This window comes from Narcine bancroftii, chromosome 9, assembly GCF_036971445.1.
Source record: "Narcine bancroftii isolate sNarBan1 chromosome 9, sNarBan1.hap1, whole genome shotgun sequence".
In the NCBI taxonomy this organism is placed as follows: Eukaryota; Metazoa; Chordata; class Chondrichthyes; order Torpediniformes; family Narcinidae; genus Narcine; species Narcine bancroftii.
The window spans coordinates 68,500,274-68,526,716 of record NC_091477.1 but is presented as its reverse complement, the minus strand read 5'-3'; the positions used below and the strand labels follow the sequence as shown (position 1 = coordinate 68,526,716).

Below are 26,443 nucleotides of genomic sequence, written 5' to 3'. Positions count from 1 at the left end.
TTGTGCCTGTCTCTTTAAGAGAGCTACTGTGTGCCTGTCTCTTTAAGAGAGCTACTGTTTGTCAAGTTACCATAGTGACTACAATGTAATATGTCATAATATCTGCCCAGACTAATGACTTGTTCATTATTATTCGACAACATGTAAAGGACGCGTGAGCATGAGAAATTTTTCTTTGAATATTTTTTGTCTCTTTAAATACTTTTTGCATCTCTTTAAAGTTTGAGCAGCTTCTTTATATGCATTTTACATCTATTATACAGTTAATGGAAAGTTATGCAAAATGTTTATTGATTTTATCAACAAATTCAAGCTAGATAAAGCAGCAGCCACAGAGTTAGATTTATTGAATTAAAGAGATCGAAATTCGGAATATCATAGCTCATGCTTTTGGAAGATGATACTTTGAAATTAGGATATATTAGAATAAAGAAAGTGTCGACTAAACCCAGCACCTTGCTCTGCAGCCTTGGCAGTTCAGGTGCTTGTGAAACTACCTACCTCAAACTGCTGAAATATCTGGGGATCGGTGGTAACTTTGATGGAGCCACACCAAGGACTACAGTCTGACCTCCTCATGGAGAATTGAGACTGCCACCCTCCTCTATCTCTGGCCCATCTCATGGGCCGCACAGGAGGCAGCAGACCTGAGAGCTTTCAACATTGTTTTCCAATCCCATGAAGTCTCCTGGCATCAATATGGGCAAAAACATCTCCTCCAGATCACACTCCATCATTTTCCTGCAACTGGGGCATAGACGCCAATGGGCCATCTTGGCCCACACACGAGAAGCGGGTAAATGAAGGGTACCAAAGTGGGTGCCTCCCATCCAGATCCTGGAACCACCAGTAGGCACCAAGGCAGGCAATGAATAAACAAAGGGGCATCTGCACTGTTGAGCCAACACATAGTGGACAGAGCTAAGCGATCTCACAACCAACGAGCCAAGAACAAATTCATACCATCCTATCGCATCCAGTCATGGATGAACATGATACATTAAGCAGCCAACAGGAGGTGAACATCCATCAATGATAGAGGAGCCCATCTGACAGTTATAAAGAAAAGCAAAACCATTTGCAAGCACGATCAGCCCAGAGTGCCACATGGTATCTCACCTCCACTGCGAACCCCACTTTCAGCGAAAACTGCCTTTTTACAAAAAAAAGCATGCACAAGAAATAATAGCAGGAGTCAGCCATCTGGCCCACTCCATCCAGTTCCACTGTTCAATAAGATCATGGCTGAACTGGCCGTGGAATCATTTCCATTTACCCGCCTGTTCCACATTATGCTTACTTCCCCCCTTCTTCAAAAATCTGTCAGTGTCTTAAATACATCCAATGAGACAGTCTAATTGGCAGAGAATCCTATAGATTCATTACCCTGGCTGATGCAGTTGCTTCTTATCCCTGCCCTCAAATCTATTCCCTCAAATTTAGAAGCTCTGTCCCCCTCTTCTTGTCTCACCTGCCAGTGGAAACAATCTCACTCCTTCTATCTTCACTATTCCTCTCAATTAGATCCTCCACCCCCACTCCTTCCCCATCCTAAATTCCAATGAGAATAGTTCCCGGCTACTCAATATCTTCTCATAAGCTCACCCCTCATTTCTGGAATCAACCAGATTAACATCCCCTGCACCGCTTCCAAGTGTATTCAAGGATGTGGACCAGAATTACACACAATGCTCCAGGTGTGGTCTTACATGACCAGTTGTAGCAGAATCTGTCCGTTCTAACATTCAGTCTCTCTAATGATGATACCCAACATCCCATTCACCTTCACGATTACCTGCTGCACTGCCAAACTAATTAATGCACAAGCACTCCCACATCTTTCTGCACAACACCAGGCTGCAATTTTTCACCATTTAAATAATGATCAATAATAATAATATAGATTTGATTCACACCACATATCAGCAACAGGCTCTGGGACCAGAACAACATCCCAACTGTAACACTGAAGATCCATGCTCCAGTTCTGAACCTCAAGCTCTACTATTCCATTACTGTTACACCATTGACATTTATTTGATGATGTCTAGGTATGTCCTGGTTCACATAAGCATGATGAATCCATTCAGGTGAACTATCACCCTATCAGACCATTCTTAATCATCAGAATCTTCATCAACAAGTAGTATTTTCTCTCCGAAAACCAATTCACCAATGTCAGGATTGGGTTTCAGCTCCAAACATCTTTGTGCCCTTGCCCAAAACCTGGAGTAAAGGTTGAATTATTGAGGTGAGGGAGAGTGGCTGTCCCCAGCATCAAGGTTCCATCTGACCAAGGGCACCATCAACATGTCAAAGAGCAACAAAGAGAAGCCGTTTCACTGGTTGGACTCATATCTCGCTCAAAGGCATTGCTGAGCTTGCAGAAGGATAAGGTCTTCAGGCTTCTGAGAGGTAGACCGCATCGCAACAGCCCTGGTTAACAGCAAATGACTGTGAGGTTTGTAAAGGACTGGCAGTTTGATCGCTGGACAATGTCATTTCAGATCAATGGAATACCAGAGAAAGCTGCAAAGGGAATTCTTCAAATTTACCATAATCAGGATTCTATTGGTTATCCTGGCCCTCTGGAACATCCAACACAAGGGATGATTGCTACCCTGCACAGAGGCTTCACACACATGGGAACAGCTGTAAAGCTGCAAGAACCAGTATGTAAAATAATATAGAAAGACATCTGAAGGTGCACCTTTATAAAAGACTGCTCACTGGTGTTACGAGCCCAGAGGACTTAAAACCCAGCAGCAACAGAAATTCACCAAGGCAATGGTTACTTGAACAAAAGTTGCTTTTAATTTTCTTTAAACATAATGATAAGATCAATATTAACTTAACCTAACTTAACCCCTTCTAATTCTAAGTGCACATGTATGTAATGTATGTGTGTTCTTTGTTTCACTGTCCACTCATTCACTTTTCACTTCTCCAAGTTCACTGGTATCAGGCAATTCTTATACTGTGAGCAGAATTTAGCATTTATGATCTTCACCAGGCCCTGGTGCTTTAACTTAAATTGTTACCACAAAGTAAGGTCTTTGTTGGCTTCAGAGAGAGATACTCGTTGCTCATTGGACACACACAAACTGATCTCCTTCATTCAGCCATTCCAGTGTCTTGCTGAAGAAACTTGCCTCCTTGGGGTTTTCCAAAAGATAAACTCTTCCTCCAGGTTATCACAGAGAGTTCTTCTTTATCCCCTATTCCAGGAGAAACACAATAATTTGACTACAATGGTTAAGAATAGGCTGAAATCAGAACTCAAACCCCATCTTCAAATGGGGTCTTGCAACAGGTCTGCAAAACCTGCAGTTTCCAATGCCAACTCTTGCTGCAAACTGACTGTGTGTGTGTGTGTGTGTGTGTGTGTGTGTGTGTGTGTGTGTGTGTGTGTGTGTGTGTGTGTGTGTGTGTGTGTGTGTGTGTGTGTGTGTGTGTGTGTGTGTGTGTGTGTGTGTGTGTGTGTGCGCGCGTGTGTGTATTTGCAAAACCACATGAGTCTTCTTAAAACATCAGATTTCAAGCTGACACCAGTTTTAATTGCAAAAGATGTATCAATTTCCGAGCCTCGACATCTGTTCCTTTAAAGACAATTCTACATCTGTCCCATTAACAGCTACTTGTGAAGTCTTCATAAGCACCTTTCATGGATTCTGTAAAGACACTGGGAGACATGAAGTCGATGTTTAGGCAAAACTCTTGCCTTTCAAATGAGATGTCTTTTGTGAAATGTTAATGTCTTGTGGAATGTAAACTGATTTGTCTGTTTATGAACTGTGACCTAAAGTCAACCCCACAATCTATAACTTTTAAAGTCATATTTTAATCATAATTTTATTAACCCAATCTGTATCAGTGGTTACAATTGGAGAGAGTGACCATCAAGTCAGAGACTGACAACATTCATGGTGGAAGATGGTGAGAATTGAACATACACTGCACTGGGTCCTACTGGGTCATGAAGCAGGTAACTTTCCCAATCAGAAGAACAAGTGGTACCACAAGAAGACCTCTGCAGAGAAGGAAAGGTAATGATGGAGAAACGGAAAGGGAAGATAAACAAAGTATAAAATGGCTACGTTGAACTATATGACTTTAAATATTAATGGAATACATAACCAAATTAAAAGGAAGAAACTGCTAAATTTACTGAAAAAAGAAAAAATTGATATAGCATTTGTGCAAGAAACACATTTAACTGAATTGGAGCACAAGAAATTAAAGAGAGATTGGGTAGGACATGTAACAGCAGCATCGTATAATTCAAAAGCAAGGAGAGTAGCTATATTAATTAGTAAAAATGTACCATTTAAAATAGAAGAGGAAATAATAGATCCAGCAGGGAGATATGTAATGATAAAATGTCAGATATATTCGGAGTTTTGGAATCTACTCAATGTATATTCACCTAACGAAGAAGATCAAAAGTTTATGCAAGATATCTTTTTGAAGGTAGCAGATACGCAAGGCAACATATTAATAGGAGGGGATTTCAACCTGAATTTGGATTCAAATATGGACAAAACTGGGAAAAAAATTAACAGAAAGAACAAAGTAACCAAATTTATAATTAAATCGATGGAAGAAATGCAACTTTTGGATATATGGAGGAAACAACACCCAAAGGAAAAGGAATATTCATATTACTCAGCTAGACATAAAACATACTCAAGAATAGACCTATTTTTGTTATCAGCTCGTATGCAAGATAGAGTAAGAAAAACAGAATATAAAGCTAGAATACTATCGGACCATTCACCCTTAATATTGACAGTAAAGTTAGAGGACATCCCTCCAAGAATGTATAGATGGAGATTAAACCCATGTTACTTAAAAGGCAGGATTTTAGAGAATTTATTGAAAAACAAATAAAAATGTATTTTGAAATAAATACGGAATCAGTGGAAGATAAGTTTATACTATGGGATGCAATGAAAGCATTCATTAGAGGGCAAATAATAAGTTATGTAACCAAGATGAAGAAGGACTATAATCAGGAAACAGAGCAGTTGGAAAGGGAAATAGTAAATATAGAAAAAGAATTAGCAATGAAGGAAGATACAACTAAAAGAAGAGAATTGGCGGATAAAAAAATAAAATATGAAACACTACAAACGTATAAGGTGGAGAAGAATATAATGAAGACAAAACAGAAATATTATGAAATAGGTGAAAAAACGCACAAAATCCTAGCATCGCAGCTTAAGACAGAACAAGCTAAGAAAATGGTATTGGCATCAAGGAAAAAAGACAAACAAATTATATATAATCCAAAAGAAATTAAGGAAAATTTTAGAGAGTTCTATGAACAATTATACCGAACTGAAAACGAAGGGAAAGAAGGGAAAATAGATGAATTTCTGACTAAAATTGAACTACCAAAACTACAAATAGAGGAACAAAATAAATTAACAGAGCCATTTGGAATAGTAGAAATACAAGAGATAATAAAAAAAATTACCAAATAATAAGACACCAGGAGAGGATAGATTCCCAATAGAATTCTACAAAACATTTAAAGACTTATTAATTCCGCCCCTCCTGGAAGTAATCAACCAGATTGATAAAACACAAAGCTTACCAGATTCATGTAAAACAGCAATAATTACAGTAATACTAAAGCAAGGGAAAGATCCACTCTCACCAGCGTCATATAGACCAATATCTTTACTTAACACAGATTATAAGATAATAGCTAAACTATTAGCAAACAGATTAGCAGAGTATGTACCGAAAATGGTAAATTTAGACCAAACTGGATTTATCAAAAAAAGACGCACAACAGACAATATTTTGTAAATTTATTAACTTAATTCATGCAGTAGAAGGGAATAAAGCACCTACAGTAGCAGTTGCTTTAGACGCAGAGAAGGCCTTTGACAGAGTAGAATGGAATTATTTGTTCAAAGAATTGCAAAAATTCAGTTTACCGGAGAAGTATATTAATTGGATTAAAGCATTATATAAGGGACCGTTAGCGAAAGTGACAGTAAATGGACATGTATCAAAGCAATTTAACTTAAGCAGGTCAACACGGCAGGGATGCCCACTATCAACTTTATTGTTTGCGTTAGCTATAGAACCACTAGCAGAATTGATAAGAACAGATAATAATATAAAAGGAATAAAAATAAAAGACAAGGAATATAAAATCAGTTTATTTGCGGATGATGTTATAGTGTACTTAACAAAACCAGAACTATCAATAAAAGAATTATATAAGAAATTGAAGGAATATGGAGAAGTGTCGGGTTACAAGATAAACGTAAATAAAAGTGAAGCAAGCCTATGAATAATGCGGATTTCTCAAAATTTAAGAAGGAATCACCATTTAGATGTCAAATGCAAGCAATAAGATACCTAGGTGTACAAATAAACAAAAATCTCGGCCAACTATATAAACTCAATTATTATCCACTAATGAAAAAATTACAGGACGATTTAGAGCATTGGAAAGATTTACCACTAACACTAATAGGAAGGATAAACTGTATTAAAATGAACATTTTTCCAAGGATATTATACTTATTTCAGGCATTGCCAATACAACTGACAGAGAAATTCTTCAAGGAGTTAAAGAAAATAATAAGGAAATTTTTATGGAGAGGGGGGAAACCGAGGATAGCACTAGATAAATTAACAGAATGGTATAAACAAGGAGGCTTACAACTGCCAAACTTTAAAAATTATTATAGAGCTGCACAATTAAGATACCTATCAGATTTTTATCAAACAAGGGAAAAGCCAGATTGGACGAGATTAGAATTAGATAAAATAGGGGAAAAGATACCTGAACACATATTATATAAATGGGATGAAAAATTGGTACAACATAGAAGTTCTCCAGTATTACATCATCTCCTCAATATTTGGAAGAAGATTCATGTAGAAAGAAATAAAACAAATTATCAATTACCAAAACTAATATTGACGCAAAACAAGTTACTCCCTTTTACAATAGATAACCTTTCCTTTAGAGAATGGGAAAAAAAAGGGATTAAAAGAATAGAAAATTGTTTTTCAGGAAATAGATTCTTATCCTTTGAACAAATGAAAGATAAGTACAATATATCTCAAGATACAGCGCTGGCATATTACCAATTGAGATCCTACTTGAAGGATAAATTAGGAAGCAGTTTGAGTTTGCCAGAGGGAAGTAACCTTGAATATGTGATTACAGATACAATGATAATCAAAAGATTTATAACAAATATGTATATTAAACTGCAAGAAAAGGAGAATGAGGAAACAAATGGTAAAACTAAACAAAAATGGGAACAAGATTTAAATATAAAGATAAAAAAGGAAACATGGGAGAAGTTATGCTCCGGAACGATGAGAAATACAATAAATATGAGGTTACGTATGATACAATATAACTGGATACACAGGCTATACATTACACCTCAAAAGTTAAATAAATGGGACCCAACAGAATCTGATAGATGTTTTCGATGTAAAAAAGAAATGGGAACAACAATTCATGCAATCTGGACATGTGAGAAAGTAAAAAAAATTTTGGGAAGATCTAAATCAGATATTAAATAAAATAACAGAAAACAATATACCAAAGAATCCAGAGATCTTCCTCCTAAGTAACATAAAAAACAAAGAATTTGGACTTGATTTGGAGGATGCACAAAAAAGATTTGTTAAGATAGCTCTAGCCGTAGCAAAAAAATGTATTATGTCAACCTGGAAATTGGAAGATAATTTGAAAATACAACAATGGTATATAGAAATGAATAAATGTATTCCATTAGAAAAAATAACATATAGTTTAAGAAATAATATTGAAATATTCGAACAAATATGGGAGCCTTACATTAAATACAATAGCGAAAATCTACCGGGGACAATCATTACCTAAGTTAACAGAAGGAAAATGAAATGAAAAGAATGGACTCAGTAGAATTTCTGGTGTATTTTTATTGAATGACAACATTGTCTGACTGGTTTAATGTATCCTAGATTGTATACCTTAAATGGACGGGAGGGGGGAGGTAGGGAGGGTGGGATGGGAAGAGGGGGGGGGGAGAAAATGGCACTGTATATGTGTGAAAAGGAAAAAGTGTGTACCATGGTTAATGTGATTTATGGTGTGAAAAATAAAAAACTAAAAAAAAAGAAGACCTCTGCAGAAGGGTTCCTGGCAGAAGAAGAATTTAATATAGCAGCGAGAACTCCACAGCTCTGTAAATGGCCTCAGGAGATTCATAACCAGACAGGACTAGACCACAACAACCCAAGGTAAAATACATATATTAATTATATTTTTGGCCTCACCCAAATACATACTAACCCTGTCAGTCACTGGAATGTGGGAGGAAACTGGATCACCCAGAAGAAACCAATGCTGGTCTCAGGGAGAATGAACTATTATGAGCTCCCGTTTCATTTAGTGAGTATCACTTCAAGGCCTATAAAGGCTGCAACCATTCACAGCTTTGGAGAGATTGGGTGGCATCAGCTAGTACAGGCTAATTTGCTACTTTGGAGATGAGAAAGGACATTGAGTGCTTTTTCCAGGGACACAGGTGGTGGTGAGAGAGTCCTGTGTGTGGAACACTGAAGGAGCAGCACTTTATTGACAAGTGGCCATCTCATCGAACACTGAGCTGGAATGACTCTGTGCGATAATGGACAATTCGGTTGATTCTCCCTGTCAGGGGAATTATGGAGCCCCATTGTGACCAAAGGAAAGGTCACTTTGATTTTCCCATACCTGGGTTTTAAAAGCAGGAGAATTTCTGCATCGGATTGTGGAAGTCACATATTTTGTTTCCCTTACACAAGGTAAAGGGGAGTTGTGACAACCATTCAAATGGAAGGATATTTCTCTGGAAGAAACTCAACAAGGATTTGTGAGTTTTCAGCAGTCTGGTCAATCAGTCTCTCCCATCTCCTTCATGATTACTTCTGGGAATCAGTTAAAACTCTGTATTTCAACAATGATTTCTAAGACTGAACTTTGGATTGACTTACCAGAATTGAGCCTAAGTTGTAATGGTTTGAGTATCACACACACACACACACACACACACACACACACACACACACACACAAACACACACCCATACACGCACACACACACACCCATACACGCACACACACACACCCATACACGCACACACATCCACACCCACACACACACCCACACCCACACACACACACCCCCATACACGCACGCACACACACACACACACACATACACACACACACACACACACACACACACACACAGCAGCAGATTTGAACCAAGGACACTGCCGACGTAATAACATTGTGCTAACTGTTTCACTAACATGCCAGCCCAAACATGTAACTTTTTTTGGTTCACTATCAAAAGAATAGATGTTAAAGGATAAATGATATTGTTGGCATTATACAAGAAATTATATCATGCAATGTGTCTACATTATTGGTACATTAATTCAGTGTGGAGGTGGAATTTTATGGAAGCTTCTGGAAATTGACAGCCCCTGCAGTCAAAGGCACTATAACAAGTGCTGCTTTGCAGAACGTAAGCTCTTGTTTAAACAAAGTAATTTTGTTAAATTCCCAGAATCTTAGAGATACACAGACGTTTTACTTTGATAATCTAAGTAGTCTGTGTTCCCTCCTGATTCTGCTTCTTCTTAGATACTCAATTGCTTGAACTGTTTCTTATGCAGGTTGTGCCTCTTTTATCCAGTGATTTATGGTCTAGCAACTCCCATGGTCCGACACATTTGAGTCTGCTGCCATGAGCATGCAGGACTCGAACCCCGGTCCTGATCGCGGCAGATTCAACCTATGCAGCACCAACGATCAGGACCGGGGTTCGAGTCCTGCACTGTCTGTAAGGAATTTGTACTAATGTCCCAAACGCTGGCGTTGTAAAAGCATTGCACTAACCGTACACTAATTGTGCTGCTCCACACTTTTATTTCCTGTTTTAAGCTTTGTTCTACCTTTGATATGTTTACATAGGGGGTTCTCTTAGGGGTCAATTTCTGTTTTCTGGCATTTTCTGTGGTTCGGCCAGGTCCCAATGTCACTGGATTAAAGAGGTACAACCTGTTGCAGGTGCGTGCTGTTCTCCTTCAAAGATTCACCATGTGTCAATGATGGCCCTCTGGAAAAATGCTTCCTTATCTCAAACCTTTGTACCATGATATACAATCATCCCCTTGGGTAAAGAAATTTAACATTAAGCAAATGAAATAGCTGGAATAAGACTGGAGTAAACGTCTTCAAACACAACTACAAACTACAAGACTACAAGACTACAAACCATCTGGCTACCCCCAACTCACTTATCTCCATCTCCAGCGCCCCTGGCCTGAGGGTGAACATAGATTTAAACACCACTGCTATTCTTCTCACCAATTATCTCAACTATACCTCCTTGTGTCTTGGGTCAGCTGCCAATATATTAAAGGATCCATCCCACCCCGATCACATTCTCTTCTCCCCAGCCCCTCGCCCCTCCTCACCCCTTCCATTGGGCAGAAGATACACGAGTTTGCAAACACTAACCTTCAGATTTAAGGACTATTTCATTTTTGCTGTTTTCAAACTCTCAAAAGGATCTCACACTGGTAAAAAGAGGATGCTCTTACATTTATGATTGGACCTTTCTCCAGACCCTGCTCTATTTGGTTTATTGTAACACTAAGCCCTGCAAAATACCTTGACCAAGGCCTTAGGCCCAAGAAATTGATTATGCATCTTTGTCATCATGACCTGCTGAGTTTCTCCAACACCTTTGTCTGTTAAATTCCCCTACACTGTTGTCTATTTATTTATTTGTTTGTTTACGGCCTAGATAGTATCGCAGAACAAAACGTGACAATAAAACAATTATGACAGGAGAGTTGTTTGCTTCCTGATACAACCCTATATCTTCAAGAACTGCGTGTACATTGCCAGAGCTGTCTCCTGACCACATTGTACACTCCATCAATTACACTGAACAAGCAAGCTGTGGAAGATCTGAGGCTAGTGTGACACATGTCTTCTTTGAACGATTCTTCACAGGGACAGGCCCCAGACTATCAGAAGGAGAGGAAGCAGGTGTTGTGGGGACAAAGATACTTCATGATCTTCGAATTACTCGCAAACATTAGCACCGCTGTAATGTACAAAGTATAGCTTGGAGCTCCTGCGAAGTCTATACTCCCATCTACAAACTGGAATGCTGTGGTTTAATATCATGCTCCAGCATGCTAAGTGCTGGATAACAGCAAGGCATTGATAAGTTAGTCCTATAATGAGAAGAATATCGTCTTTTGAATAGGATATAAAATCAAAGAACTATTTGGCCTTTTATCTCAATGTAGATATTTGTATGATGTTGTTAAATAAGGGGTTGTTACCCTTTTCATCCTTGTCAAAATTTATTCCCACATCAGAGAAAGCAAGACATTTTGCTACTATAATATTGCAAGAGTTTCTATGCACGGTGATTGCCTTTAGAATTATTTCATTGACTGTAAAGTGTTTTAGAATGATCGTGAAAGGTACAATGGAAGTCGTTGAATATTTTGTATTGTGGAGGCAATGTTTCCAGTAGGTTGACAAATCCATAAAATGAATAAACTTTAAAGCCAGAGATAAGAGATAGAGAATGGGGGTATATTATTCCGTGATTCTATTGCACAAGTGCACTCTGATTGGTGGGAATATTCCCCAGGTGCCTGTTGAGGGATTTCAGTATTTCATCTGGTTAAGAAGGGCCTTTTCAATTTTGCTGGTGATTGGAAAAGCAGGTAAATCGTGGGAAGGGAAGAGGAACATTTTTTCAGAACTGTAGCAAATGAAATTGACTAAAGGAAGTTTGAGATTAGGCACTTTGAACCGAAGAAAGGCAAACAAGATTTATTCCCCGTGATTAGAGATCAGGTAGAAGAGGGGACTTTGGATTCCTAGAACATAAATCACTAATGGTCACAGGTACAATAGGTAATCAAAAAGATAAATAGAATGTTATATCTCTTGAAAAAAATGAGAAAGTTATGGATGAGCTATATATAGTTTGGGGTATCAAATACTGCGGAACAAAAATCAATTGATCTTTGAATGGCATCATCATATATGTACTGGGCCTTAGAGATTTAAATCCTGGAAGCTCACGGCAAAAAAAAGATGGACACGTTTGAGTTTGGCAAGGTGGCCGATATGAAGAGATTTACAATGGATTACAATGCACATACGTGCTGTAGAAACTCAGCAGGTCTTGCATCATCCACAGGAAGTAAAGGGTACCAATGTTTCGGGTCTGAACACTTCGTCAGGTGTGAGCAATAAACAGGTAGGCGCCTGGATAAAAGTGTGGAGGGAGGGAGAGAGGAGAGAGGAAAGGACAGAGGGAGGAGCGCGGGCTAACAGGTCATACATAGATAGATAAGGGTGGGGAAGAAAAGATTTTAAAAAAGCTGACAGAGGAGAATGTAGCTCTCTGAAAGGAGAGGGAAGGGAAGGAAATGGGGCATTGGAGGAAAGGAGACAGAGGGAAGGAGAAAGAATTAGGGGCAGGATTCTCTTCTGGGGAATGTCTGACCTGGGATCTCTTTTGGGGAAGGTCTGACCTGAACAAAAAGAATGGGCTGTACTTGAACTGGAGGGGGTCCAATATCCTGGTGGGGCAGGTTTGCTGGAGCTGTTGGGGAGGGTTTAAACTAGTTTGGCAGTGGGGTGGGAATCAGAATTTAAGAGTAGAAGGAGAAAAGCTTGAAGTTATATTTTCTGAGTTGGTGATGAAGGACAGGCAAGGGACATAAATGTAGCCAGTTAAAGGGGAATGAAATGTGTCTATTTCAGCGTTAGGAATTTTAAGAATAAAGGGGATGAACTTAGAGCATGGATCAGTAGGTTGAACTATGATGTCGTGGCCGTTATGGAAATGCAGCTGGAGGATGGGCAAGATTGGATAATGCAGGTACCTAGTTTAAGGTGTTTTAAAAGGACTAGGATAGGTGGTAGAAAAGTGGAGGGGGGTGGTGTAGAGCTCGTCGAAAGAATCAAAGACTTGTTGATCCAAACCAAGGCTTTTATTAGCAAAAGACAGGAGCTCTTCACAGGTGGCCGACCAGTCCGGAATGATCCAACCTGGCTAGGGACACAACCCTTTAAGGCCCAGACAGTAGGCGTGGCTTAGCAGCCAATTGCTGTAAGCACAGTCTAGATACTGTAACTATATACACTATATACATTGGTGATAGATCTGTACTATCACATGTGGTGGTGTGGAGTCAGGGATAGTATCACGGGTTTAGAAAGGGAGGACGCTGAGAGGGAGGGTCTACTGAGTGGGTGTGGGTGGAAGTCAGAAATAGGAAGGGACACCATAGACAGACCTTGGAATGGTGCAGGAAATACAGGGTTGTAGTGTCATTTCAAGTTCCCTAATATTGACTGGCACCTCCTGATTGCAAGAGGGAGAGATGGGGTTGTCAAGTTTGTTCAAGAAGGATTCCTGACACAGTTGGTGGACCGGCTGACTAGAGGAGAGGTCACACTGGATCTGGTGCTGGGGAATGAACCTGGTCAGGTGGCAGACCTCTCGGTGGGGCAGCATTTTGGAGAGAGTGACCACACCACCCTGAGCTTCAGCATAGCTATGGAAAAGGATAAAAACAGACAAAATAGGGAAGTGGTTACTGGGGGTAAGGGCTAATTATGAAGGGATGAGGCAGGAACTAGCATGAGTAAATTGGAAACAAGGGTGAAACCACAGAAGTCATGTGACCACTTGTGCTGGGTTCAGGGTAGGTTTGCCCCACTAGGACAAGGAAAAGAAGGTAGGAAAAGGAAACCGTGGCTGACAAAAAGGTCAGGCAACTAGTGAAGAAAAAGAGGGAAGCATAGACTTAGGAAGTAGGAAACAGGAAGAACTCATGAAAAATATATGGCTGCCAGGAAGGAGCTCGACTGGGGCATGAGAAGGGTTTGGCAAGTAGGATTAAGAAGAACCCCAAGGCGTTCTATGCGCCTGTGAAGAACAGAAGGATGACAAGAATGAAGGTGGGGCCAATTAGAAATAAAGATAGGAAAATGTGCCTGGAGGCTGTGGAAGAAGGTGAGGTCCTCAATGAATATTTCTCTTCATTATTCACAGAAGAGAAGGACCTTGATGTCAGTGAGGAGAATATTGGTGGAGTTAATGTTCTAGAGCATATTGATATTAAGAGAGAAAATGTATTGGAGCAGTTAAAATGCATTAAGATGGATAAGTCCCCGGGGCCTGATAGAATATTCCCCAGGCTGCTTTGCGAGGTAAAGGTAAAGGAGGAGATTGTTGAGCCTTTGGCTGGGATCTTTGTCCTCGTTGTCCACAGGAATGGTAATGGAGGATTGGAGGGTGGAAAATGTTGTCCCCTTGTTTAAAAAAGGTGGTCAGGAAAGTTCAGGTAATTATAGACCAGTGCGTCTTACGTCTGTGCTGGGCAAATTATGGGAGAGGATTCTTAGAGATAGGATCTATGGGCATTTAGAGAATCATGGTCTGATCAGCATGGCTTTGTGATGGGCAGATCATGTCTCACAAGCCTGATAGAGTTCTTTGATGAGGTGACCAGATTTATTAATGAGGGTAGTGCGGTGGATGTGCGCTACATGGATTTTAGTAAGACACTTGACAAGGTTCCACATAGTAGGTTTATTCAGAAAGTCAGAAGGCATGGGATCCAGGGAAGCTTGGCCATGTGGAGTCAGCATTGGCTTGGCTGTAGAAACCAGAGGGTTATGGTGGAGGGAGTACATTCGAATTGGAGGGTTGTGTCTAGTGGAGTCCCTCAAGAATCAGTTCTGGAACCTCTGCTTTTCATGATTGTTATTAACTTGTATGAAGGGGTGGAAGCATGGAATGGCAAATTTGCAGATGACACAAACATTGGTGGTGTAGTGAATAATATAGAGGATTGTAGAAGATTGCAGAGGGCAGGGTGGATGCAAAGCTGGACCAAGAAGTGGCAGATGGAGTTCAATCCGGAGAAGTGTGAGGTGGTGCACTTTGGAAGGACAATCTCCAAGGCAGAGTACAAAGTGAGTGGCAGGATTCTTGGTCATGTGAAAGAGCAGAGGGATCTGGGGGTCCATGTCCACAGATCCCTGAAAGTTGCCTCACAGGTAGACAGGGTAAGTTAAGAAAGCTCATGAGGTGTTTGCTTTCATAAATTGAGGGATTGAGTTTAAGAACCACGAGGAAATGATGCAGCTGTACAAAACTCTGTCCAGTAGAAAGTTCAAGGGAGATATTAGAGGAAAGTTTTTTTTATGCAGAGAATAGTTGGAGCGATGAATGCATGGCCTGGATCAATGGTGGTGGCAGGTACATTGGTGAATTTCAAGAGACAACTGAACAAGTCTATGGAAGAATTTAAAGTGGAGAGTTATGTGGGAGGCAGGGTCTAAAGGCCGGCACAACATTGTGGGCCAAAGGGCCTGTACTGTGTTGCAATGCTCTATGTTCTATGGGTTCAACTCAGTGTTAATTCTGTATGGTTAGAGAATGTCCATCAAGAATACAAGGTGCTGTGGATTGGATGGAGTAGGTACAGAGAAACCATTTCTTCTTGTTGAAGCAGGAAGTCACCTTAAAATTAGAGGAAGATTATTCCCAAGTGATGTTTAAGAAACACTTTTTTCCCCCAGAGTGAAGATATCTACTGATGGTCCTATTTGACTGAAAATTTCAAGGTGATGATGGGTCATTGAGGGAGCCTGTTATTAAATGGGCAAATGTGGAACCGATATTGGCATGTTAAGGGTTAGGATTCGGGGTTACTTGCTCACTTCTGATTCCCTTGAACATATGGCCTTATACCTACTGCTCTACACGTTCAGATCGAGCTGAACCTTAGCTAAAGCATTTGCATAACACCATTGTGCACGATCATTGGGGTAGATTCTGGAAAGTATACTGACTGCTTGTATCACAACCTGGTTTGGTAATGGTAGCAAACATAGCCAGGCCTGCGAAAGGCTTTGACCTCCCATCCATTACAGACATCTATGTGAGGCATTGCCTCAAGAAGGCAGCCTGCATCAGAAAGGACCCCCATCACCCAGGTCACATTCTCTTCTCACTGCTACCTCAGGAAGAAGGTACAGAAAACTGAAAACTAGCACCTCGAAGTTCAAGAACAGTTCATTTCCAATGGCCATTAGGCTCTTCAACCTTCCCTTGTTCACACTAATCATGGACTGATCTGACACCAGAGAACTGCACTATTTCAAAGTCATTTTTGTTGAGCATTGGTACAACTGTGAATATTCATGATCTTGTGTATTTAAATACAATAAATCAATTTTGTATACGGTTATAGATTTTTTTATAAAGTATTTTTTCATCTGTAGCAATAATGAATTTGTTGTGAAGGTACACTGTATAAGGTATATGGCAATAAACTCATTATCATTAGATGTTGCCAATTCAGGCATACCTCCTTGACTTAACGCCCAATAATAGGCTGTTGCATCATTAAGTAAATGTCTGCATTCATTTTTTGTAGACCATGAAGAACACACCATGTTCCCACCATCCCATCCCCTTGATGTTCACCATATGAGGGTAGAACCAGCCGCAACCTGTCACAGATCTCTCCTACACTTCATCCTCTGCCGGATCCATGTGTTCAATTGCCGGTTCTATACTCACCTGGTCTCCATCAAGCTCACTTCCCTGGGGACTGCCGTCTCTGCGATCTCCCACATAGGTCTCCACCCTGTCCTGGCAGTCTACATGACAAAGCTGCTGGCATAGGTCCCCTGCTTAGCCCCGGCAACCTACAGGACAGATCCTCCTTTGTGATCTCCCACCTTGGCCTCAGCCATCTACTCCCTTTTTACAAGCTTTTTTTAATATAGGATCCTTGCCTACGTTTTGATTATACCTTGAGGAAGGGCTCAAGCCCAAAATGTCTGTAATATATCATTATCTCCTATGGACACGTTAGCATTTCTGTGTTTTTACTACAATCACAGGATCTGCCGACTTTCGTGTTTTACTCCTCCATGCACCTGTCCAAATTATTCTTATGTCAAATTGAGCCTGCAATTAAGCTAAGCAGCAGGCACCACCTTCCCACCACTCTCTGTGTGAAGTTCCACCTAATGTTCCCTTTAAACTTTTCTCCTTTCACCTTAACCCATATCCTCTGGTTTGTATCTCACCTAACCGCATGGAAAAAACCTGATTGCATTTACTCTCTCTATACCCATTATAATTTTCTATCTCAAATCATACTTCTACGCTCCAGGAAATAAATAAACTCCTAACCTGTTTAATAGTTCACTGTAACTCAGTTCTTGAAGTCCTGACAACATTCTTGTAAATCTCCTCTGCACTCTTTCAATCTTATTAATATGTTTCCTATAGTTTAGTGACCAAAACAGCAAACAATGCTCCAAATTTGGCCTCACAATATCTTATACAAATTCACCATAATGTCCAAACTCCTATACACCATTCTGTGATTTATGAAGGTCAATGTGCCAAAATCTCTCTTCCTGTGAGGTGGACCATGTGATCTTATACAGACAGGAGTCCCAGTACATTAAGACAATTCTGCTGAGATTTTTTATGTACACAGACTCAGGAAGCTATAATAATTTGGGGTGGAACAGTTAGCGTAGCGGTTAGTGCAACACTATTACAATGCCAGCAACCCAGGTTTGAATCCTACACCAACTGTAAGGAGTTTGTATGTTCTCTGAATAGGTTTCCACTGAGTGATCTGGTTTCCTCCCACCCTCCAAATTGTATGGGGTGAGAAGTTAATTGGGTGTAAAGTGGTAGTATATAGGTCGAGTATCCCTTATCTGTAGATCTGAAAACCAAAAAGATTCAAAAACCAAAATTTTTTTAGTGTCGACATGACACAATTCAATACCTGACTTACCCACGTGGGGTTCTGACACTCTGTTGGCTCCAGTTTGATAACAATAACAGGCAAAAAAAAAGAAATCTTTGTTTCTGGCTGGGAAGATGCCAAACGGAGCTGGGTCCAAGTCTTCAGCATCGGCTGCTGCCTGAGTTAGCGATGGCGATACCATTCTCAACATCAGGTGTGGTGCCGTCTGCATCAAAGAAGTTGCCTCAGCAGCGTGGACCTTAGGCTCTGGGCATGAGCAGGGACCATAGTTGGGGACTGGTTGCAGTGGTGGGGAGGTGTTGGAACTAGTGGTGGTGGTAGGGATTTGTCAGGAATAGGAGTGGTGGTGGGAATTACCTGAGACCAACAGTGGTGGTGGGGTGTTACCTGAGACCGGCGGCAGTGGTGGGGAGCTATCTGCGATTGACAGCGGTGTGGGAGTTATCTGGGATCGGTGGTGGTGGTGGAAGTTATCTGGGACCACCAGTGGTGGGGAGTTATTTGGAACCAGCGATGGTGGTGGGGAGTTAACTGGGTCCAGTTGTGGTGATGGGGAGTTACTTGGGACCAGCAGTGGTGGTGGGGAGTTACCTGGAACTGGTGGTAGTGCTGGGGAGTTACCTGGGACCGACATCAGTGGTGGGGAGTTATCTGGGACCAGTGGCGATGGTGGGGAGTTGTCAGTGGTGGTGGTGGGGAGTTGACAGGGACCAGTTGGAGGTGGTGGGGAAGTGTCAGGGTCTGGCGGCGGTGGTGGAGAGGTGTCAGAACTAATGACAGTGGTGAGGAGTTGTCGGAGACAGTTGGCGGTGGTGGGAAGGTAGTATTCTTTTGTAAGCAGTGATTGTTTTGTTTTGGTAAGCGCTAAACGTTATTTCATGTGAATTTTCCACTTGTGGCATCATGTCAGCCCTCAGAAAGCCTGCCGTTGTTGTTGCTGTTTAACCGCTGATACAGGTATTCTGTTGTGCTGCTCTGTTCCACTCTTCCAAAATCCGAAAAAAATCCCCAAAACCCGAAAAGCGTCTGGTCCCAAGCATCTCGGAGAAGGCGTACTCACTCAACTGTAGGTTTCAATAGCCAAAATGGGCTTCTCCTGTGCTGTACTGTTAAAATTTAAAAATAGGAATAAACTTTCCCACCAGGCTAAAGCCAGGTTGAGTATGGATTGGGTATTTGAAAGCCAAGTATGAAAATCTCCTTTATGGATCTCTCTCTGCTGGATGCAAAAGTATCTACGTCACCGATCAAAGACAAGAGCAAGCGAATACTCATTGAGTGTCCTCGACAATAGCAACAACATCGCTACAAAAAGCGATCTGGTTACTCCTTTGCTATTCTGTGATAACTTGCACAAATTGGTGGCTGTGCCTTTCCACAGGACAACAGCGACTACATTTTGAAAGTACTTTATTAGCTATAAAGAGCTTTGGGACATCCTGAGATTGTGAAAGGCACTGTATAAATCCTTTTGTTTTTAGTCTAGGTTGTGACCCACTCTTAATGTGTAGAACGTTATTGCCCAAGGCAATATTTCGTGCTGTGCTTTTTAAAACGGTTTTATTGAGGTGCGCACTGATTTGTGTCCAGGGGGAATTGTAAATTTCATTGTAATTAACAATGATAACGTTGTAATAGACAATGCTGTTCACAGGAGTTATTAATGATCTCAGCAGAATTATTGTAATTAATCACTTAACATTGAGCATGACATGCACATGGAGGAGCATGACTTTTCATTGAGATAGGTATCTCTGAAGGAGACTCAGTCACTTAGCAACCGGGGAGAGATGAATATCAAACAAATTTAATGCTGAGGTTGGACACTGAATGGAAAACTGAAGAATGTGAATATGGAATTAACCAGTTTTGATCAAGAGAGGTTCTCTCATCACAGCTTCCATGGAATAGGCTGAGAAAATCAAAGGAACTGCTGAAGTAAAACACGTAAGTCTGCAGACACCGTGGTTAAATACACACAACGCTGGAGAAACTCAACAGGTCAAGCAGTGTCCTTTATACAGCAACGGCAAAAATACATCACCGACATTTTGGGCTTGAGCCCTTCATCAAGGTGTGGAAAACTGTCAGCAGGTGTCCGAGCAAAAGAGTTGGGGGGGGAGTGGAAGGGGTGGTCACAAAGATAGGTGGAGAAGGGAAGGAGGGAACAGCAGCGATCAAAAGGGAGGAGGGATAGCTAGGAGAAGGGAGGGAGGAGAAATGGAAAGTGGAAGGGAAGGGGAGAGGGGGAAGAGGAGAGCAGATTAGTAGAAACTGGAAAAAGTCGATGTTAATGCCATCTGGCTGGAGGTCGCCCAGACGGAAAATCAGGTGTTGTTCCTCCAATTTGCGGGTGGTCTTGGCGGGATAGTAGATAAGGCCATGGACAAACTTGTGAGTGTGGGAGTGTGACACAGAACTGAAATGGTTGGCTTCTGGGAGGTCCCTGTTACTGCTGTGGATGGAGCAAAGGTGCTCAGCAAAGCGATCTCCCAGTCTGCACCCAGTTTTCAATGTAGAGAAGCCCATAAAGGGAGCACCAGATGGAGTAAATGAATCCTACGGATATAAGGTGAAGTATTGCTTCATTCGGAAGGCCTGGGACCGTGATGAGGGAGGTGGTATGGGTGCAAATGTGGCATCTCTTGTAGCCACAGATGAAGATGCTTGTGGGGGGGGAGGTGAGGCATGATTGGTGGAGAGGAATGAGTGCATGAGGGAGTCATGGAGGGAGCGCTCCCTATGGAAGGCAGAGAAGGGAGGAAAGAGGAAGATGTGTCTGGTAGTGGGATCCTATTGTAAATGCTGGAAATTACAGAGGATAATGAGTTGCAAGCGGATGCTGTTGGGGTGGTAGGTGAGGATGAGGGAGATTGTATCTGGGGGCAGGGGGTCCATGACAGATAAGCAGGAAATGGAGGAGGTGTGGGTGAGGGCTGAGTTGATGGTAGTGGAGGGGAAGCCACATTTGTGGAAGAAGGTAGACATTTCAGAGACTCTGGACTGGAAGACCTCATCTTGGGAACAGATGTGGTGGAGACGGAGAAATTGAGAGAAGGGGATGGAATCCTTGCAGGGGACAGGGTGTGAGGATGAGTAGACCAGGTAGTTGTGGGAGTTGGAGGGTTTGTAATATGTTGGTGGAAGTTTGTCTCGCAAGATGGAGACAGGGAGATCCAGGAAGGGGAGAGTGTTGTTGGAGATGGACCAGGTGAGGTTGAGGTATGGGGTGGAAGTTGCATGCAAAGTGGATAAAGTCAACAAGTACATCATGGGTGCATGAGGCAGTGCCGATATAGTCAATGATGTATCGGAGGAAGATTTGGGGTGGGGGGGTCCTTGTCCATGTAGGCTTGCAACATAGTTTGCTCCACAAAACCCACAAACAGGCAGGCATAGCTGGAACCCATGTGGGTACCCATGGCTACTCCTTTGATTTGGAGGAAGTGGGATGAGTTAAAGGAAAAGTTGTTTAGAGTGAGAACAAGTTCTGCCAGGCAGAGGAGGGTGGTGGTAGAGGGTGACTTGTCAGGGCTCTGGTCGAGAAAGAAGCAAAGTGTTTTAAGACCTTCTGTATGGGAGATGGAGGTATAAAGGGAGTGGATATCCATCGTGAAGATGAGGCAGTCCATTTCAGGGAATTTGAACTCATTGAAGAGGTGGAGGGCATGTGAGGTGTCGCAGATGTAGGTGAGGAGGGATTAGACCAGGGGAGATAAGATAGAGTTAAATTAAGATGAAACTTGTTCGGTGGGACAAGAGCCGGCAGAAACAATGGGTCTACCCAGATGGTAGAGTTTGTGAATCTTGGGTAGAAGGTAGAAATTAACAGTGTGGGGATGGGAGACAATGATGTTGGTGGCTGTAAGGGGAGGTGACCAGAGGTGATGAGGTTGGAGATGGTGTTGGAGGCAATGGCTTGATGTGCCACGGTGGGGTCCTGTGGGAGGTGTAGATAGGAAGAAGTGTCTGAGCGCTGTCGTCTGGCCTCAGCAAGGTAGAGGTCAGTCCGCCAGACCACAGCACCACCACCCTTATCTCACCTCATCAACATAGTCCATACTCTGTCAATACAGTACTGCATTCCACTCTCACTGCTCTACAATCCATTGCTGTAAATTATTGTATTTCATTTTCAAAAAGATGCATTTTGCAATGCTGACTCAGAGCATGTCAACGTGCTTACCACATCTGACTCAGAATCAGGATTTATTGTCATGAACAAGTCCTGAAATTCAGTGTTTTTGTGGCAGCGTCACAGTGCAAACGTTCATATTATAAACATCTTACAGAAAAAAACTAACAATGATAGGGCACGAAAAGTGAGTCCGTGTCTTTGGTTCATTGATTATTCAGGAATCTGATGGCAGTGGCGAAGAAGCTGTCCTTGTGTCGCTGAGTGCTCGACTTTAGGCTCCTGTACCTTTTCCGTGATGGTAGCAGGGTGAAGGGGACACGGCCTGGGAGGTGGGGTCCTGGAGGATAGAGGCTACTTTTATAAGACCGCCTAATGTAGATGTCCTCGATGGAGTAAAGTCTGGTGCCTGTGATGTTACAGAGCGAGTTAACGACCCTCTGGAGTTTATTCTTGTCCTGAGGGTTGACCCAGCCAGAATACTCTCACCTGTAGAAGATTTCAAGAGTTTTTAGTGACATACTGAATCTTTGCAGGCACCTCACAAAGTATAGCCACTGGTGAGCCTTTGTGATTATAACCATATAACTAACCGTTCTATAACCATATAACCACTTACAGCACAGAACAGGCCAGTTCGGCCCTACTAGTCTATGCCGTAACAAATCCCCACCCTCCTAGTCCCACTGACCAGCACCAAGTCCATACCCCTCCAGTCCTCTCCTATCCATGTAACTATCTAGTCTTTCCTTAAATGTAACCAATGATCCCGCCTCAACCAAGTCTGTCGGAAGCTCATTCCACATCCCCACCACCCTTTGTGTAAAGAAATTTCCCCTCATGTTCCCCTTATAATTTTCCCCCTTCAATCTTAAACCATGCCCTCTGGTTTGAATCTCCCCCACTCTTAATTGAAAAAGCCTATCCACGTTTACTCTGTCTGTCCCTTTTAAAATCTTAAACACCTCTATCAAGTCCCCTCTCAATCTTCTACGCTCCAGAGAAAAAAGCCCCAGTCTGCACAACCTTTCCCTGTAACTCAAACCTTGAAATCCTGTCAACATTCTCATGAACCTCTGCACTCTCTCTATTTTGTTTATATCTTTCCTATAATTTGGTGACCAAAACTGTACACAGTACTCCAAATTTGGCCTCACCAATGCCTTGTACAATTTCATCATAACCTCCCTACTCTTGAATTCAATACTCCGATTTATGAAGGCCAACATTCCAAATGCCTTCTTCACCACACCATCTACCTGAGTATCAGCCTTGAGGGTACTATTTACCACAACTCCTAAATCCCTTTGTTGCTCTGCACATCTCAGTAGCCTACCATTTAATGCATATGACCTATTTAGATTTGCCTTTCCAAAATGTAACACCTCACGCTTATCTGTATTAAATTCCATCAGCCATTTCTCAGCCCACACCTCCAGCCTTCCTAAATCACCTTTTAATCTACAGTAATCTTCATCACTGTCCACAACACCACCAATCTTTGTATCATCTGCAAACTTGCTTATCCAATTCTCCATCCCTACTTCCAGATCGTTAATATATATAATAAACAATAGTGGACCGAGGACCGATCCCTGAGGAACTCCACTAGTCACTGGCCTCCAATTGGACAAACAATTTTCTACCACTACTCTCTGACACCTCCCATCCAACCATTGCTGAATCCATTTCACTACCTCCTCATTTATATCTAATGCCTCCACCTTTTTTCCTAACCTCCTGTGGAGAATTTTGTCAAAAGCTTTACTAAAGTCTAAATAGACAACATCCACAGCTTTCCCTTCATCAACCTTTTTTGTAACCCCCTCGAAAAACTCAATCAGGTTTGTCAAGCATGATCTACCCCTGACAAAACCATACTGATTACTCCCTAGCAATCCCTGTACCTCCAAATAATTGTAAATACCATCCCTCAGAACACTTTCCATCAACTTGCCCACCACAGACGTCAGACTCACAGGCCTATAATTCCCAGGTTTACATTTAGACCATTTCTTAAACAGTGGAACCACATGCGCCACCCTCAAATAGTTTGGCACTACCCCCGTGGCCAGTGACATCCTAAATATCTCTGTTAATGGCCCCACTATCTGTCCACTAGCCTCCTTGAGTGTCCTTGGGAATATTTTGTCCGGTCCCGGAGATTTATCCACCTTTATCTTTTTCAACACAGCTATCACTACCTCCTCGGTTATCCTTATATGCTTCATTACCTCCCCACTATTTTTCTTTACTTCAACTGGTTCAATATTTTTTTCGCTAGTGAATACCGAAGCAAAGAAATCATTCAAAATTTCCCCCATTTCCATAACTTCATAACTTCATAACAATTACAGCACGGAAACAGGCCATTAGGCCCTTCTAGTCTGCACCGAACCAAACACCCCTTTCTAGTCCCACCTCCCTGCACAATGCCCATAACCCTCCATCTTCTTCTCATCCATATACCTGTCCAACCTTTTCTTAAATAATACAATTGACTCCGCCGCCACTATTTCTCCCGGAAGATCATTCCACACGGCTACCACTCTCTGAGTAAAGAAGTTCCCCCTCATGTTACCTCTAAACCTCTGCCCCTTAATTCTTAACTCATGTCCTCTTGTTTTAATCTTTCCTCCTCTTAACGGAAATAGTCTATCCACATCCACTCTGTCTATCCCTTTCATAATCTTAAATACTTCTATCAAATCCCCTCTCAACCTTCTACACTCCAAAGAATAAAGACCTAATCTGTCCAATCTCTCCCTATACTCTAGATGCTTAAACCCAGGCAACATTCTGGTAAACCTTCTCTGCACTCTCTCCACTCTGTTTATATCCTTCCTATAATTAGGCGACCAGAACTGCACACAGAACTCCAAATTAGGTCGCACCAACGTCTTATACAATCTCAACATCACCTCCCAACTCCTATATTCCATGCAATGATTGATAAAGGCCAGCATACTAAAAGCCTTCTTCACCACCCTATTCACGTGAGTTTCTACCTTCAGGGAACGATGTACCGTTACTCCTAAATCTTTCTGCTCTTCTGTACTCATCAATGCTCTCCCATTTACCACGTATGTCCTATTCTGATTCTTCTTACCAAAATGAAGCACCTCACACTTATCAGCATTAAATTCCATCTGCCATTTTTCAGCCCACTTTTCTAAGCAGCCCAAATCCCTCTGCAATCCTTGAAAACCTTCTTCATTATTCCACCTATCTTAGTATCGTCTGCATATTTACTAATCCAATTCACCACCCCATCATCTAGATCATTAATGTATATAACGAACAACAAAGGGCCCAATACAGATCCTTGAGGCACACCACTGGTCACCGGCCTCCAACCTGACAGACAATTATCCACTATCACTCTCTGGCCTCTCCCTTTCAGCCAATGTTCAATCCATTTGACTATCTCAAAATTTATACCTAAAGACTGCACCTTCCTAACTAACCTTCCATGTGGTACCTTATCGAAGGCCTTACTGAAGTCCATATAGACCACATCCACTGCGCTACCCTCATCCACATTCCTAGTCACCTCTTCAAAAAATTCAATCAGATTGGTCAAACATGACCTTCCTCCCACAAATCCATGTTGAGTGCTCCTGATCAAACCCTGTCTATCCAGATGTTTATAAGTACTATCTCTAAGAATTTTCTCCATTAATTTACCTACCACAGACGTCAAACTTACAAGCCGATAGTTGCCAGGCTTCCTCCTCGAACCCTTTTTAAATAACGGAACCACATGCGCAATGCGCCAATCCTCCGGCACTATCCCCATATCTAATGACATTTGGAAAATTACCGCCAGAGCCTCTGCTATTTCCTCCTTCACTTCTCTCAATGTCCTGGGGAAGATCCTGTCTGGTCCCGGAGACTTATCCACCTTTATATTCTTCAAAAGCCTTAAAACTACACCTTTTGTAATCTCTATATTCCCCATATTTACCCAATTTGCTTTTTTTTATCTCACATCTCCCAATATCCTTCTCCTTAGTGAATACCGAAGAAAAGAAACTGTTCAATATCTCCCCCATTTCTCTAGGCTCCACACACAGTTTTCCGCTCTGATTTTCTAAGGGACCAATTTTGTCTCTAGCTTTCCTCTTACCATTAACATATTTGTAGAACTTTTTTGGATTAGTTTTCACCCTGCTTGCCATAGTTTTCTCGTACCTTCTTTTAGCTTTCCTAATTCCTCTCTTAAGATTCCTCTTACATTCAATGTATCTTTCAAACATCTCCTTAACTCCATGCTTCTTATATCTAATGTACGCCTCCCTTTTTCTTCGAACCAAGTTTCCAATATTCCTTGAAAACCACGGCTCTCTCAAACCTTTTGCCCCTCCTTTTAACCTAACAGGAACATAAAGCTTTTGCACTCTCAAAATCTGATCTTTAAAAGACTTCCATC

General features: G+C 41.6%; 1 long non-coding RNA gene across 1 annotated transcript; it reads left to right on the top strand.

The window, feature by feature from the left end:
- The first annotated feature begins 236 nt into the window (after window positions 1-236).
- LOC138742234 (uncharacterized) lies at window positions 237-11,827 on the top strand. Its single transcript, XR_011344010.1, has 3 exons — window positions 237-2,672; window positions 3,875-4,046; window positions 10,829-11,827. It is a non-coding gene; the product is annotated as an uncharacterized lncRNA (long non-coding RNA).
- The last annotated feature ends 14,616 nt before the right edge of the window (window positions 11,828-26,443 follow it).